The sequence below is a fragment of the Pteropus vampyrus genome, unplaced genomic scaffold, assembly GCF_000151845.1.
Source record: "Pteropus vampyrus isolate Shadow unplaced genomic scaffold, Pvam_2.0 Scaffold336, whole genome shotgun sequence".
Taxonomy (NCBI): Eukaryota; Metazoa; Chordata; class Mammalia; order Chiroptera; family Pteropodidae; genus Pteropus; species Pteropus vampyrus.
The window spans coordinates 1,271,928-1,286,104 of record NW_011889117.1 but is presented as its reverse complement, the minus strand read 5'-3'; the positions used below and the strand labels follow the sequence as shown (position 1 = coordinate 1,286,104).

The window sequence follows — 14,177 nt, the reverse complement described above, 5'->3', positions numbered from 1 at the left end:
TAAAAAATTAAAAAAAAAAAAGAAGATGTCAATGCAATGTTTTTTAAATTAACATTAATGCAAAAAACCATGATTAACAAAATATCAAAATTTTAAATAAAGTTATCAATATTTCTGATTTTTCCTTTTGCCTCAGGCTCCAATATGACTCAGTAGCATGTGGGAAATTATATTTGCAACATGTACACAACAGATACCTATTATATTTAAAGAATTCTTACAGATTAATTAAAATGTCAGATGACCCTCACTAAATCAAAAAACAAGTGTTGGCGAGGATTCGGAGAAAAGGGAACCCTCATACATTGTTGGTGGGACTGAAAATTGGTACAGCTGCTATGGAAAACAGTCTGGAGGTTTCTCAAAAAATTAAAAATGGATATACCTTTTGACCCAGCAATTGCACTACTAGGTATTTATCCAAAGAAAACCAAAACAATAATTCACAAAGATCTATGCACTCCAATGTTCATGGCAGCACAAATTACAATAGCCAAGATATGGAAGCAACCTAAATGCCCATCAACAGACAATTGGATAAAGACATTATGGTTCATATATACAACGGAATATTACTCAGCCATTAAAAAAATGAAATCTTACCATTTGCAACGACATGGATGGACTTAGAGGGTATTATGCTGAGTGAAATAAGTCAGACAAAGAAAGATAAATACCATGTGATTTCACTTATATGCGGAATCTAAGGAATAAAAAGAACAAACTAATCAAAAACAGACTCACAAATATAGTGGACAATTTGGTGATGGACAGAGGGGAGGGGGGTTGAGGGGCTGGGAGAATTAGGTGAAGGGTTAAAGAAGTACAAATTAGTTGTGGATAGTTGGTCACGGGGAGGGGAGAACAGCATAGGGAATGCAGTTAACATTAATATGATGGCTAGGTGGAGGGCCAGGGGAGGGAGGGAGCAATTGGGTTGATCGTTTTATGAACATATAGATGTCTAGTCAATGTATTGTGTACTTGAAACTAATTTAAATTTAAAAAACAAAAGATGAAAGAAAGAAAGAAAAAAATGTCAGATGACCCAAAAGAAAAATAGGTTCAAGATTTGAAAGGTATTTCACAAAACAGGATAGCTAAATAGCATATATATATGTGTGTGTGTGTGTGTGTGTGTGTGTGTGTGTGTGTGTGTGTATGTATATATGTTAAAAGGTGCTCTGCTTCATTAGTCATTAAGAAAATTAAAATTAGAAAGATTCCACTACATACCCACCAAAATGGCTATATGTAATAGACAGACAATATCAAGTAGTGGTGAGGATGTAGAAAAAACAGAAGTCTCAGATATGGCTGGTGGGAGTATAAAATGACACAATTACTTTTGAAAACTGGCAGTATCTATTAAAGTAGAACTCACACATGTCCTATGATCCAGCACTTTTACCTCTAGATATAGCCAATAGAAATACAGTTCTATGTTCATCAAAAACTTCAAGACTGTTCCCAGTAGCACCATTCATAATAGCCCTCAGTTGGAAACAACCCAAATGCCCATTAAAGGAATGGATAAATTGTGGTATATTAATTAATGAAATACTATACAACAATAAGAATAAGCAAAATGTTACTATACACATTAACATAAGTGAATCTTATAATATTATAATCTTATAACCTAATATTAAGTAAAAGAAGTCACGCATAAAAGTACATACACATATGTAAAGCCCCCAAACAGGCGAAACTTAATTATGGTATTCAAAGTCAGGTTAATGATTACCCTTGGGAGGAAAGGGACTTAAGGCGGTATGAGGGGGCTCTGGGTGCTGGTAATTCTTATTTCCAGATCTAAGTTCAGGTTTCCAGGCTGTGTTCACATGGTAAAAATTCATCAAGCTATAGACTTTTTTGTTTAATAAAAACAGGAAAACCCAATAAAAACTTAAGAGAAAATAAAAATGTGTTCAGTCCATTCAGGAGCCCAGGGAAGAGGGAGACGAGGATTTTAAAATTAAGCAATCAAGTGAAAAAGTCAGCTATCACAATGTGCTTTCTCTCTCTGACCCCACTCCCTCTCCCCCATGTATGGCAGATACTTTCAGTTGTCATTTTATCCAAAAGCATCCTTGCAAGTAGAGGAGGGTAGTCTTTGTTTTCCTTTGGATGCACAAGAAAGTGGCGGTCCTAAGCAGGTCAATGACTAGATTAAAGCCTCACAGGCAGTTAAGAGTTGGATACGGGACCAGAAACTGGTCTCCTAATTCCTGCTCCTGAGCTCTGTACACCAGGGCCTACTGCTCCTGCAGGACAGGCAACCTGAGCACACTGAGGCTAGGCTCCAAGCAGCGAATGCTTTCTCTGTGTCCCTAATTTATAGTGATGCCAAGGATGGAGATGGCCTCCTAATTTATTTCACATTTCAACTGACAAAGCAGATATCCAGTCAGTCATTACCGTGTACACTTCCCTGGAGGCAAACGTCAAAGGGTGCAACTACAGGACGTAAAGAGGCAATTTTAAAGAATCACTTCTCCCCCTTCTAAAAGTCCAATTACTGACTATTGAACAAGGCCCTACCGGCACTTGAGAGCGGACTAAACCAAGTGAAACACATAACGCCTGTCTTCAATGACTATTTCTAAACAAGTGAGTAGAATCACACTTCTTATCCTTTCATCTTTTAAATAGAATTCGAATTGTGGTTTAAAATGTTTTGAGTTTAGTGTTTTTTTCCAAGCTGAGTCTTCTTAAAAACACTTGAATAAAGAATAAATCTGTAAGCATGGGTTTGAGGAACAGATGGAGACAGAACTGGTGGATGCCTAGCAGGCAATTTATGGCTGGATCTTATCTTTTGGGGAGCCATCGAAGGGGGGGTTATGAAATTCTTCCCCCTCTGCAATGCCCCAATTCCTCTGCTTTTTCCTCAAGATAGTTGCCCTATGAGCAAAATGCAGATCTCTAAGGGCTCTAGTTACTATTTTGGCCCTCAGACCCAGCTACCCAGGTATTTAAATTGGATACAGACTCTACAATTCTTTCCAATATCCTCCTCAAAATCTGAATAATCTTCCCTACTCAAGTCAGTTTTCTCCCAACTCACAATCTATTTCTTTGTGTATATTTTCCCTGAATTGTATTCTTTCTTATCTCAAAGATGACATCCTACTCTACCCCCACCCCAACATCTAAATTTTTGTGGTTTTTATTTTCTATTTCTTTTCTATAAGAACTCTTTTCTCTTTTTGACTAGTGTCCTGGCTCTGGTTCCCTACCTCTTTTGCCCAACTCAGAACACCTGGCTCCTTTGCTTCCCTGTAAAGCATCTGATTGTAAAGCATCTTTGCTATAATACTTACCATGTGCAAAAGTGCTTGGAAGAGAGAAATATTCATGGTGTAACGAAGAGATGGCAAGTCGTATATTACAACAGTTCCTCCTCATCTGTGTTTTCGCTTTCCATGGTTTCAGTTTCCCATGATCAATTGAGGTCCACAAATATTAAGTGGACAAATTCCAGAAATAAACAATTCATAAATGTGAAATTGCACACTGTTATGGCACGAACGATTCTGAGACCCACGGAGCCAATTGAGATTAATTAGGAGTCTTTATTAGCCGGCTGGCGACTGACTCTCTACCACGCAGGGCTAGAGGAGATCAGCCCCGAGCTTTCAGAGGAGGCAGCTGACAAAGCTTAAGGCCATATCCTGGTGGTCTCCTGAACAAGCCAGCAGATTACAGAAGTGGAAGTTGGTTGTTAGCATATCTTTGCCCGGAACAACACCCTTAATTAACAAGTAAATGGATTACAGAAGCAGACATTGGCCATCTTTATATCTTATACAATACACTTCCTAAACCACACACAAGCAAGTAGGACAACTTGTGGTATCTAAAGATATTTCTTCCCTGTAGCTGACTTGGCTAGTTGGCTCACTTGAAAATTTTCTACCCTTAACGCACACTATTTTGAGTAGCAGGATGAAAGCTCTTGCCGACTCACTCCGTCCTGCCCGGGACATAAATCATCCCTTTGCCCAGCCTGTCCATGTTATATACTCTACCCTCCCATTAATTACTTAGTAGTCCTCTCGGTTCTCAGATTGACTGTCACAGTATCACAGTGCTTGTGTTCAAGTCACTCTTACTTTACTTAATAAAGGTCCCAAAGCAAAGAGTAGTGATACTGGCAATTCAGATACATCAAAGAGAAGCCATACAAAGCTTCCTTTAAGTGAAAAGGTAAAAATTCTCGACTTAATAAGGCAATTTATCATCTCACATCATCACAAGAAGGGTGAATATAGTACAATAAGATATTCTGAGAGAGACCACATTCATATAACTTTTATTACAGTATAGTGTTTTAAATGTTCTGTTTTATTATTAGTATTATTGTTTAGCTCTTACTGTTGCTTAATTGATAAAATAAACTCTATTGTAGGTATATGTGTATAGGAAAAAACACAGTATATACAAGACTCGGTACTATCCTCAGTTTCTAGCATCCACTGAGGATCTTGGAACATATTCTCCACAGATAAAGGCAGACTACTATATTTCAACTTTTGATATTCCTCTAGACTGTCTTGAAGAACCAGAAATAACCCTTTTCCCAGACTGCATTCCACTGAGAGCCATTTACACAAGATGGGGGTTACTACCTTCGACAGTCATACAACCAATGAAGAGTAATTGTCTCAATTTGGGTTATACAATTCCTTATACCCTTGAATTCGCAGAACTCTAAAGTAATCCAATCTGATATTTGGTTTCCTAGACCCACAGTTCTGCTTTTCAAAGCCTCAATCTGACAGAGACTGAAACCAAATACTTCAACCTATAATTTACTTCTTTTGAAGTAAAGGTTGATTTCCTTTTTACATCTGTCTGAGAGGATGTTTGAGTGATTGAATCAAAAGGCTATAATGCCTCCCACCCCCATTCCTGGTAATTACTTTTGCATTGGGCCATCCTGCTGACGATTGTGCCCAAAGTGAAGTCATCAACGTTAGTGCCCCAATCCTTAAGGAGATACATTTTGTTTTAGCAAGGAGACACAGATACACTTCCCGCCTTCAATGTGAGTCAGTTTTTTCTTTCATTTTCAGAGCAGTTTGACTAAAGGAACTATTTCATTCTCAGGGCTCAGCTCGGCTGGGAGATTTGTAACTTCATGTTTCCAGGATATGATTCCATTATCCCCTGAACTTGCTCTTCAAATCATCCGTGTTGTCAGCTCACCGCAACAGCTTGTTGCAACATGGCTGCCCCCTCCATAAAGGTTCTTCTTTCCTACATGTATCTCAACAGAGTTCGGCATTCTGGTATGGGAAAGAGTACAGACCCGCAGCCTTCTCTTCTCTGGTACCATCTCAGTTACCTGTCTACAGGCATGAGCAGTGGCCAGTTACTTTTACAATAATTCAGGAGCTTAAATATTTAGGAAAATTCTGCACCCAAATAAGAAACTGTAATTCTGAAACTCCAATTAACAGACCGTGCCAGGCAAAAATCATCTAGGCACTGAGGGCTTGGGGAAATTTTTACTATAAAAGAAGCAAACGAACAAAAAATAGAAAATGAGGAGGGAGGAGGAGGAGGAAGAAGAAAGAGGAAGAAGAAATGAAGAAAAAAAATTGAGCCTACGGATATTGTACTAAGTATAAACATCATACTGTACCAAAACTCCCACTGAGAAAGATTTCTTCTTCCCACACTGGGGCTCACCTCTCACTATACAGGGCCTTCTCCCAGGAACTGTAAGTAGCAGCTCTCTGTAGTCAATGACAGATAATTCCAGACCAAAAGAAGAATTCTGAAATCGGGATGTTGTTTTTAGATCAATGGTTCTCCAATGGAATCCGGGGATCTCTAGTGGGTCTGCAAAGATTCTTCCAATCGTTCTGTGGGCTGGGTCAAAATGCAAGGCTCAGAAGTATGTTGGGTGATTTTTTTTCCTCTTTGGAACGTATTTTCCACTGTGGATTTCAATCAAAGCTTAAAGCACCAAAGCAAACATGTTTAAGAGGAGCTACAAAAAATAATCACAGAGATTCAGCAAAAATGCCACAACGATGTTTTTTGTTTCTTTGTTTGCTGGCTTGTTTATTTAATCTAGTAAATAGATGTAAATAGAGCAAACTCTTTTCTTTTGCTTAAGTAGTTTAAAGACTAAAAATCTTGAGACTCATCAGGCCAGATGAAAATCTGAACCTTGCAAAGCACATCTTTATGAGAGGAGGAGAGTCAGGTCCTTTCTTACCCTGAGTTTCCCATTTCCCAGTGTCATTACTTACCTGGTCCTCTCTCTGCACTGTTTTCTAGCTCAGTGCCCACGGCTCTGAAGTCAGAAGCAGCCATTGACAAGAAGCAGCTTTCTCTTCTGCTAAGGCTGTCTTAACTCAGGTTTCTCTTCCAGGGAGCAGGAGCTCAGGTACAGAGTAAGGGGGATGTCAATTGCAGCTGCAGTTTTTCTTCATCCAAGGACCTGTTTTTCTTCATCCTAGCTCCATATCAAGAGTTAACCCTAGAAAGTCCTGTGCTGATAGAGAGGAGTTTTATGAGTTATCCAACGAGCTGATTGGTAGCCATACAGCACAACTAAACTGCCAGGCCATCTATGCTGCTCAGACGATATGAGATAAAATGTACTTATGGCTAGATCTGCCTTTCCCTCTCTACTGAAGTGACGTGCACATTCAGCTATTTGTTGGACCAATTTGCAGAGCCACAGTTTCCTGGAAGGATTTCAGAACAGATGGGCTGAATACACTGCAGGTAAACAGTGTAGAAGCTGAAAATTAAAAGGAACTTGGAGGCCTCTACTTGGATTTTGCTGATGTACTTGCAACACCATTTACCTATCTGGATAATTCTGTCATGTGTGCAAAGTGCTCCCTGAATTACCTAGATGCTGTTAGCCCTCTTGATCCTTTGGTACAGCTCCACTCAGAATAAAGGAAGCAAAGTTCTTCCCACTTTGTTTGATTGATAAGATGAAAATAAATTGTTCACTCTTTGAATGTGATTGAAAAAAAAGAATAAGAAAAAACCAATCCCCACATCTGGATGGAATTATTACATACCTCTCTGGGGCTCTCTGTTCCTGAATGTTTCTGCCAATGATTCCTTCTTTCAAAGTCTGCAGAGGCTCAGTGACAGCTTGTCAGGGAATGCTACTTTGCTACCAGTTACTGCAAGTTGGTTTAAATAGGTTGTCAAGATGTTGTAGCTGTGATCAAACCTCTGGCAGGGGAAGATGGGGCAGCACATGCCACATAAGCATGCTCACATGTTTCTGTGTGGATACTCAGTGGGAAGGTTATTTGTCCTTTTGGAGAAACCAAAAGTTTTCTACTGTATTGCATGGAATCCTAGCCCTAGAATCTGCTTCATGCCGGTAAAATCCATGAAACCGCTCATGTCTTTAGGAGATCTATGTTTGATTCCTATTATGGCTAATGTTTCTGGATCCCTAGGGCATAGCAGAAAAAGGACGAGAGTATCAGAAGAACTGGTTTCAGCTCCAATTGCTACTTATAAGCTCTGGGATTTTAAGCTAATTTTTCTGCCTTCTTTGGGCTTCAATTTCTTTATCAGTAATGTGGATAAATAATACTGAGGAATGAACTAAGATGATGGTATGTAAAGTACCTGGTGGGGCTCCATGCACATGAACTGTAAATGAATCTGAGGGAGCACACTGTGACAGAGGAGGACTCTGCCTTGAAAGAGCTTGAAGACCCTACAATTATAATGGGAGCCCAGAAAAGGGGTCCAATTATTGCAAAGTATTCCTGTCTTACTGCAACTTTTTGTAGGATATTTGTTCTTAAGGTGGAAGGAAAGGAAAGGCACTAAACAAGAAGGAAGAAAATCAATATCCTAGTCCTGATTCTGGTAACAACAGAGCTAGCTAAGTTTAGGCAAGTCATTTAATTGCTTTGAGTCCATTTCCTCACCTTTATAATAGTGATAATCATACTTTTCTAAAGCATTGTATTATTATAAAGCTTAAATAAGATGGGATCTATTCAAAAATATATAAAACACATAAAAATACAACTTATTTTGGTCAAAAACATCAAAACAATCTCACCAACCTAGCAGTGTCTAAAACACTCTGACAAATTTGTCTAAAACAATTTAACCCTGTTTCTGTGGCTGACAAGAATGAATTACAATTGGCGATGCCTCCACTGAACTTACCCAAATAGCCATTCCCTTGGGTTCTGTGGGTAGTCCTTGAAGAACAATGAAAAATAACATCAGGAGCCAAGGTTTAGTTCCAGCTTTTTAAAATCTCCTGTGAGGACATGGTTGAAGTTTCTAGAACCAGGGCCATGTCTCTGATGACTAGATTGAGTAACCTGTTTGGAACCAAAGGGCTTCAGGAGCTTGCTTCCTGTTCTAACTTTAGCATATAGAGGAGGAAGTTGGGGGGTCTGGGAGGCAGGGATGGGGTCATCCTTGCAACTTTGGGAAGCTTAACACAAAGTCCCACCCTCAAATCACTGATCACCCACAACCTTTTAAACGCTCACTTTTAATAGTAACTCAGAAGGAGAACCATCCTTTTTAAAAAAAATTATTTATTTTAGTTTCAAGTATATAATACATTGGTTAGACGTCTATATTGTTCGTAAAACGATCCCTCCAATTGCTCCCTCCCTCTCCTGATCCTCCACATAGCCAACATATTAATGCTAACTGCATTCCCTATGCTGTGCTCCCCATCCCCATGACCATGCATCAGCTACTAATTCGTACTTCTTTAACCCTTCACCCCATTCTCCTAGCCCCCCAAGTCCCATTCCCCTCTCTCCATCACCAAATTGTCCACTATATTTGTGAGTCTGTTTTTTTATTAGTTTGTTCTTTTTATTCCTTTGATTCCACATATAAGTGAAATCATATAGTATTTACCTTTATCTGTCTGACTTAAATACCTTCTAGGTCGTCCATCAAAGCAATATCTTTTTCCATCCCCTTCCTTTTCATATGTAGGGGTCTTGTCTTCTTATCCTTTCAGCCACTCTATCTTTTTGGTTGGAGCACTTAATTCTTTTCCATTTAAGGTACTTATCGATAGGAATATAGTTATTACCATTCTTTATTCCTGTTTTTGATACATGTTTTTTCTTCTTAAAGAAGTCCCTCCAGCATTTCCTGTAATACTGGTTTGGTGGTGATCAATTCCTTTAGCTTACTTTTGTCTGGGAAGTTCTTTATCTGCCCGTCAACTCTAAATGATAGCTTTGCTGGATAAATTAATCTTGGCTGTAGATCCTGGGTCTTCATCTTGTTGAATATTTTTTTGCCAAGCCCTTCTGTCCTGCATAGTTTCTTTTGAGAAATCGGCTGCCAGTCTTATGGGCATTCCCTTATAAATAACTGTTTTTCTCTTGCTACTTTTAATATTCTTTCTTTGTATTTAACCTTTAGCATTTTAATTATGATGTGTCTTGGTGTTGGCCTCTTTGGATCCCTGATTTTTGGAATCCTCTGAGCTTCCTGAGGTTTTATGTCTATTTCCTTCACCAGGGAAGTTTTCTATCATTATTTCTTCAAATGGCTGTTCAACATCTTGGTTTTCTTCAGTTACGCTGATCAGACAGATATTTTGACCTTTAATAGTGTTCCATATGCTCCTTAAATTATTTTTATAGTCTTGGCATCTTATCTTTTGCCATTCCGCTTGCGTGTCCTTGGCTTTCCTGTCCTCTAGATATAATGTGTTCTTCATTTCATACTGGTTCCCTTTTACAATTTCTATTTTCATTTTTATGTTTTTTATCTCTTTGTTGAAGTTCTCACTGAATTTATCTACACTTCCCAAAAGTTCATTGAGCATCTTTATAACCGGCGTTTTGAACTCTGCATCTGTTAAATTACTTGACTCCATTATATCTGGATCTCTGTTCTATTCTCTCATATGGTTTCTGCTTCTTTGTCTTCCCATTTTGGCTGCCTTTCCGTGTCTGTTTCTATGTACTAAGCAAAGCTCCTAAGTCTCCCGGTGTTTTATTTTTCGCTTTTTCTTTTTCTTCCATGACTCAGCATATTTTAGATCTGCCTTGGGTGTACAGTTCAGGGGAGAGGTTTATGGAGCAGGCCCTCAACTCTGAGGCATTGAGTCTCTACCCGCTTCTCATAGCAAAGGGCTATGTAGAATGTTTCTCCTGTTTATGGGTCGACCTGGTCCCTAAAACAAAAGTGTCTGCTCCAAACTCTTCTGCATGGACATGGGGACATGTGAGCATAAATCTTTTCCCACAAATGCTGCCTTTTGAATGAAGCCACTGAAGTGGTAGGTTGGGGCAGGGAGGCAGTAGATAGTAAGAATTAGGAGTCAACCTTTCCTCAGGTGCCTTGGCCTTGGTCTGCAGAGCGGAAGACATGCTGGCTCTCTCAGTTGCAGGCATGCAGCACCTCCTCCCCAATCTGTCCATAAACAATACCTGCTCATGTATTAGTAAGGACAGGAACCCACTAGAACTAAAACAGCCCTGGCATTTAAAGTCCCCAAAGCAGATTCAACTCCAAGTTTGCCACACTGGGTCCATGTAGTCTATCCTTTTAGAAGGAGTCATTAGTATGAATTTCTTTTTAATGCTTATGGGGATTCTAGGTCAGGAGCAATTTGAAAAAAAATAAAAATCCCTTCTGAGAGAACTTGTATCTACTTCCAGCCACAGCAGACAAACAGATCAAGGGCTGCCTGCTTAATATTTCTAAGGTTTGGGATATGTCAGTTCATTAAAGAGTAAATAGGGACAATTTTCATTTTTGGGGCATTTGGGCAGGAGGCCCTTAAAGGGACCCTGACATTCCAAGGAGTAGGTGGTTTCATTCTTCCAGCCTTTATTGTTCGAACTTTTACCAGCCTGAGCCAGAGGAGAGTCCAAGAGGGCCAAGAGTCCAAGGACAGAAGACCCTATAGGCAGGAAGGCTGTACTTGTGAGTATTTTTTTGACAGGACCGGCGTAGGTCCATCCCGCACACCCTAAAAAGCTTGTCTTCTGGTTGGCCCTACTTCCTCTAATTTTTCAGGCCCTGTGATCTTTACTACCAAGCAAACCATATGATTTTGATTCTAGCTCCTGGCTTACTGAGAGTGTTTCAAGTCTCCAGTGGCAGGAAGCCCTCCAGCCTCTTTAAGTGGCTGCTCTGGCATCTAAGAGAGGAAGCCAGCTCTTTTGGACTCTCTCACCATCTGGGCATGGCAGCCCAGTGTAGGGCAATGCTCAGTGCGGGGAGGGTAACAATGACTGTAGGGTGGGAAAACATTCCCGAGATTCACATAGATAGACTCCAGCCTCAGGCACCTGTGGATGTCCATCCAGAGAATTGGCTTTTCCCCTTCTATTCTATCCCTAGATTTCTATCTGAGTCTTCCTGTGGGATGACCCTTCCCTAAAGATGGGAGACCAGGACCTAGTCCTTCTGGAAGAGATAGGGGAAGGAAGCATTATCTGACATAAATGACCACACAAAACTTCTAATACCATAGATTGGTGCTTCAGTCACCAAGATGATGTAGTCACATAAATTTCAGATGAGCGTCAGCGATTCACTGAAAGAAAATTCAGTGATTTGAGTAGTAGGCAAGGAGGAGGCTAGAGGAAGTCAGTCACTTCTCAGAAGGGATCAGTGCTAGTCTCATATGAAAAGGAGTGAAGGAATGGTGACAAATTAAGAAAGACCTTAAAGTAATCATTTTGTCTATTTATATAATGCTTATAAATTTCAGTCATTTGTTCTTGTCTCTGGACCTGTGCACTTGCTGACCTTTCTACCTGAAATGTTTTTTTTTCAGCAGATCCCCATATGGCTGTTTCCTTCTTGTCCTCCAGATTACAAATGTCTCCTCCTTGGAAAGGGCTTATCTGACAAAACTCAGGCGATCCCCACTTCATTTCCTATCACATCACTTTATTCTCTTTGTAGATTCATCATTGTTCGAAATTATCTTATTTGTTTACTTGTTTTGGTCTAATTATCCAACTATAATATAATTTTCATGATTACATTTATTTTATTCACTGCTATATCCTTAATGCCTAGAATAGCACCTCAAAATGGCAGGTGTTCAATAAATATATGCTAAATGAGGGAATAAATGAATAGAGTGTTAGGGTCAGGAGAGCTAGCTAAAGATAGCTAAGTAAAATTGGAATAGCATACATATGGCCAGAAAGAACAGAAATAATCAGGAAAGGAAACTGAGACCAGTTACCAAAATCTTCTGAAAAGTGGAAATAAAAAGTGAAGATAAAAGAACCACATTTTGTCTGATTCCTTCCAGCTTTCATTATATTTGACAAACATTTGCTAAGTATTTATTATTTGCCCTGCATTATGTTAAGAGCTGAGGAGACAGAGATGAATAAAGTCACAGGTTGAAGAAGATGGTGAGAGGAAGTAAAGTCAAGAGTTGCTCTCTCTTGAGTTCTCAAGCCATTCACTGAGTTCACTGAGGACAGAAAAACAGCTAAGTAAAAATCCGACAGGGAGTATCAGGAGTGTTAGTGAATTTCAATAGGGGGAACATGTCAGGGGAAACTACAGAGGAGATGACATTTTATTTGGGCCTTGAAGATATGTAAAGAGTTCATCAGGCAGAGAGGAAGAAAAGAATATTCCAGTCAAGGAAACAGTATGAGCAAAGGCATAGAAGCATAAAAGTACTTTGTATACTTGGAAAACAGCAAGCAGACCAAATTGTTCCCTGTGAAACAAATAGTGTGTGCATGGGCAAGTGGCTAGACACGAGGCTAGAAACATGGGTAGAATGAAGTAGTGAAAGGCTGGCCTTATGGGACATGCTAAAGAATGTGCACTTAGCTAAATCAGAACAACCTAGATATTGGAGTGAAATTCTTGGATCCTCATATGAATCCTGCTAAATAGTGGTATGTTAGCAAATTCTCTCCATCTATGACAAATATCAATCAAGATTCTTGGCTTGATACCCAGAAGTCTCAAGGTACCTCACAGATGTGGCCTCAATACCGTCCAGCTGAAAGTTTGGGAGAGGTGCTAGCCCAGGATGCTAGGCCCCCAACTCTCACCCAAGATCAGGCTGAGAGGCTTGCATCCTACCAATGGTCTCACACAGTTAGGCCCAGGCCTCTTACCACATACTGCAAACCACAAGAGCTCCAGGTAGTTAAGGCAAGGGCAGCTGCCCAGGATGAGACAAGATAGATATTAATCTAGAGTGCAAAATTTAATATCCCACATACGAGTAAAGTCATATGGTTCTCAACTTTTTCTGACTTATTTTGCTTAGCATGATAATCTCAAGGTCCATCCATGTTGTCACAAATGGCAGTATTTTACCTTTTCTTATGACAGAGTAATATTCCATTGTGTATATGTACCACATTTTCTCTATACAATCATCTATCGAAGGGCATTTTGGTCATTTCCATGTCTGGTCCACCATGAATAATGCTGCAATGAACATTGGGGTGCACATATCTTTACGAATAGTGTTTTCAGTTTTGTGGGGGTTGATACCCAGAAGAGAGATTGCTAGGTCATATGGTAATTCTATTCTTAATTTTTTGAGGAACCTCCATGTTTTCCATAGTGGCTGTACCAATTTACTTTCCCACCATTTTCCCCAACCTCTCCAACACTTGTTATTACTTGTCTTGTTGATCCTTACAGATGAAAGGCGGTATCTCATTGTGGTTTTGATTTGCATTTCCCTAATAGCTAGTGAAGTTGAGCACTTTCTCATGTCTGTTGGCCATTTGAATGTCTTCTTGGAAGAAATGTCTGTTTAGATCCTCTGCCCACCTTTTTAAGAGAAATATTTTATTTTTTAAATATTTATATTAGTTTCAGGTATATAGTACAATGGTTAGACATTTATATAATTTATAAAGTGAGCCCCCAATTACTCTAGCATCTATCTGGCACCACACATAGCCATTATAATAATAGTGACTATATTCCCTATATTGTAATCTATACATCCCTATGGCTGTTTTGTAGCTACTAATTTATAGTTCACCTTTTTCACTCAGTCCCCAACCCCTGCCCTCTGGCAATCACCAGTTTGTTCTCTGTATCTGTGAGTCTATTTTCATTTAGTTTGTTCATTTCTTTTGTTCCTTAGATTCTACATATAAGAGAGATCATACGGTATTTATCTTTCTCTGTATGACTTATTTCACTCAGCGTAATACTCT

The 14,177-nt window shown here is 39.4% G+C and overlaps 1 long non-coding RNA gene across 1 annotated transcript in view; it reads right to left on the bottom strand.

Moving 5' to 3' along the window:
- Positions 1-6,417: 6,417 nt before the first annotated feature.
- LOC105304286 overlaps positions 6,418-14,177 on the bottom strand; it is a 68,405-nt gene continuing 60,645 nt past the window's right edge. The window contains exon 4 of the long non-coding RNA XR_002776823.1: positions 6,418-6,514. This is a non-coding gene — a long non-coding RNA (uncharacterized LOC105304286). The remainder of the gene's footprint in view (positions 6,515-14,177) is intronic.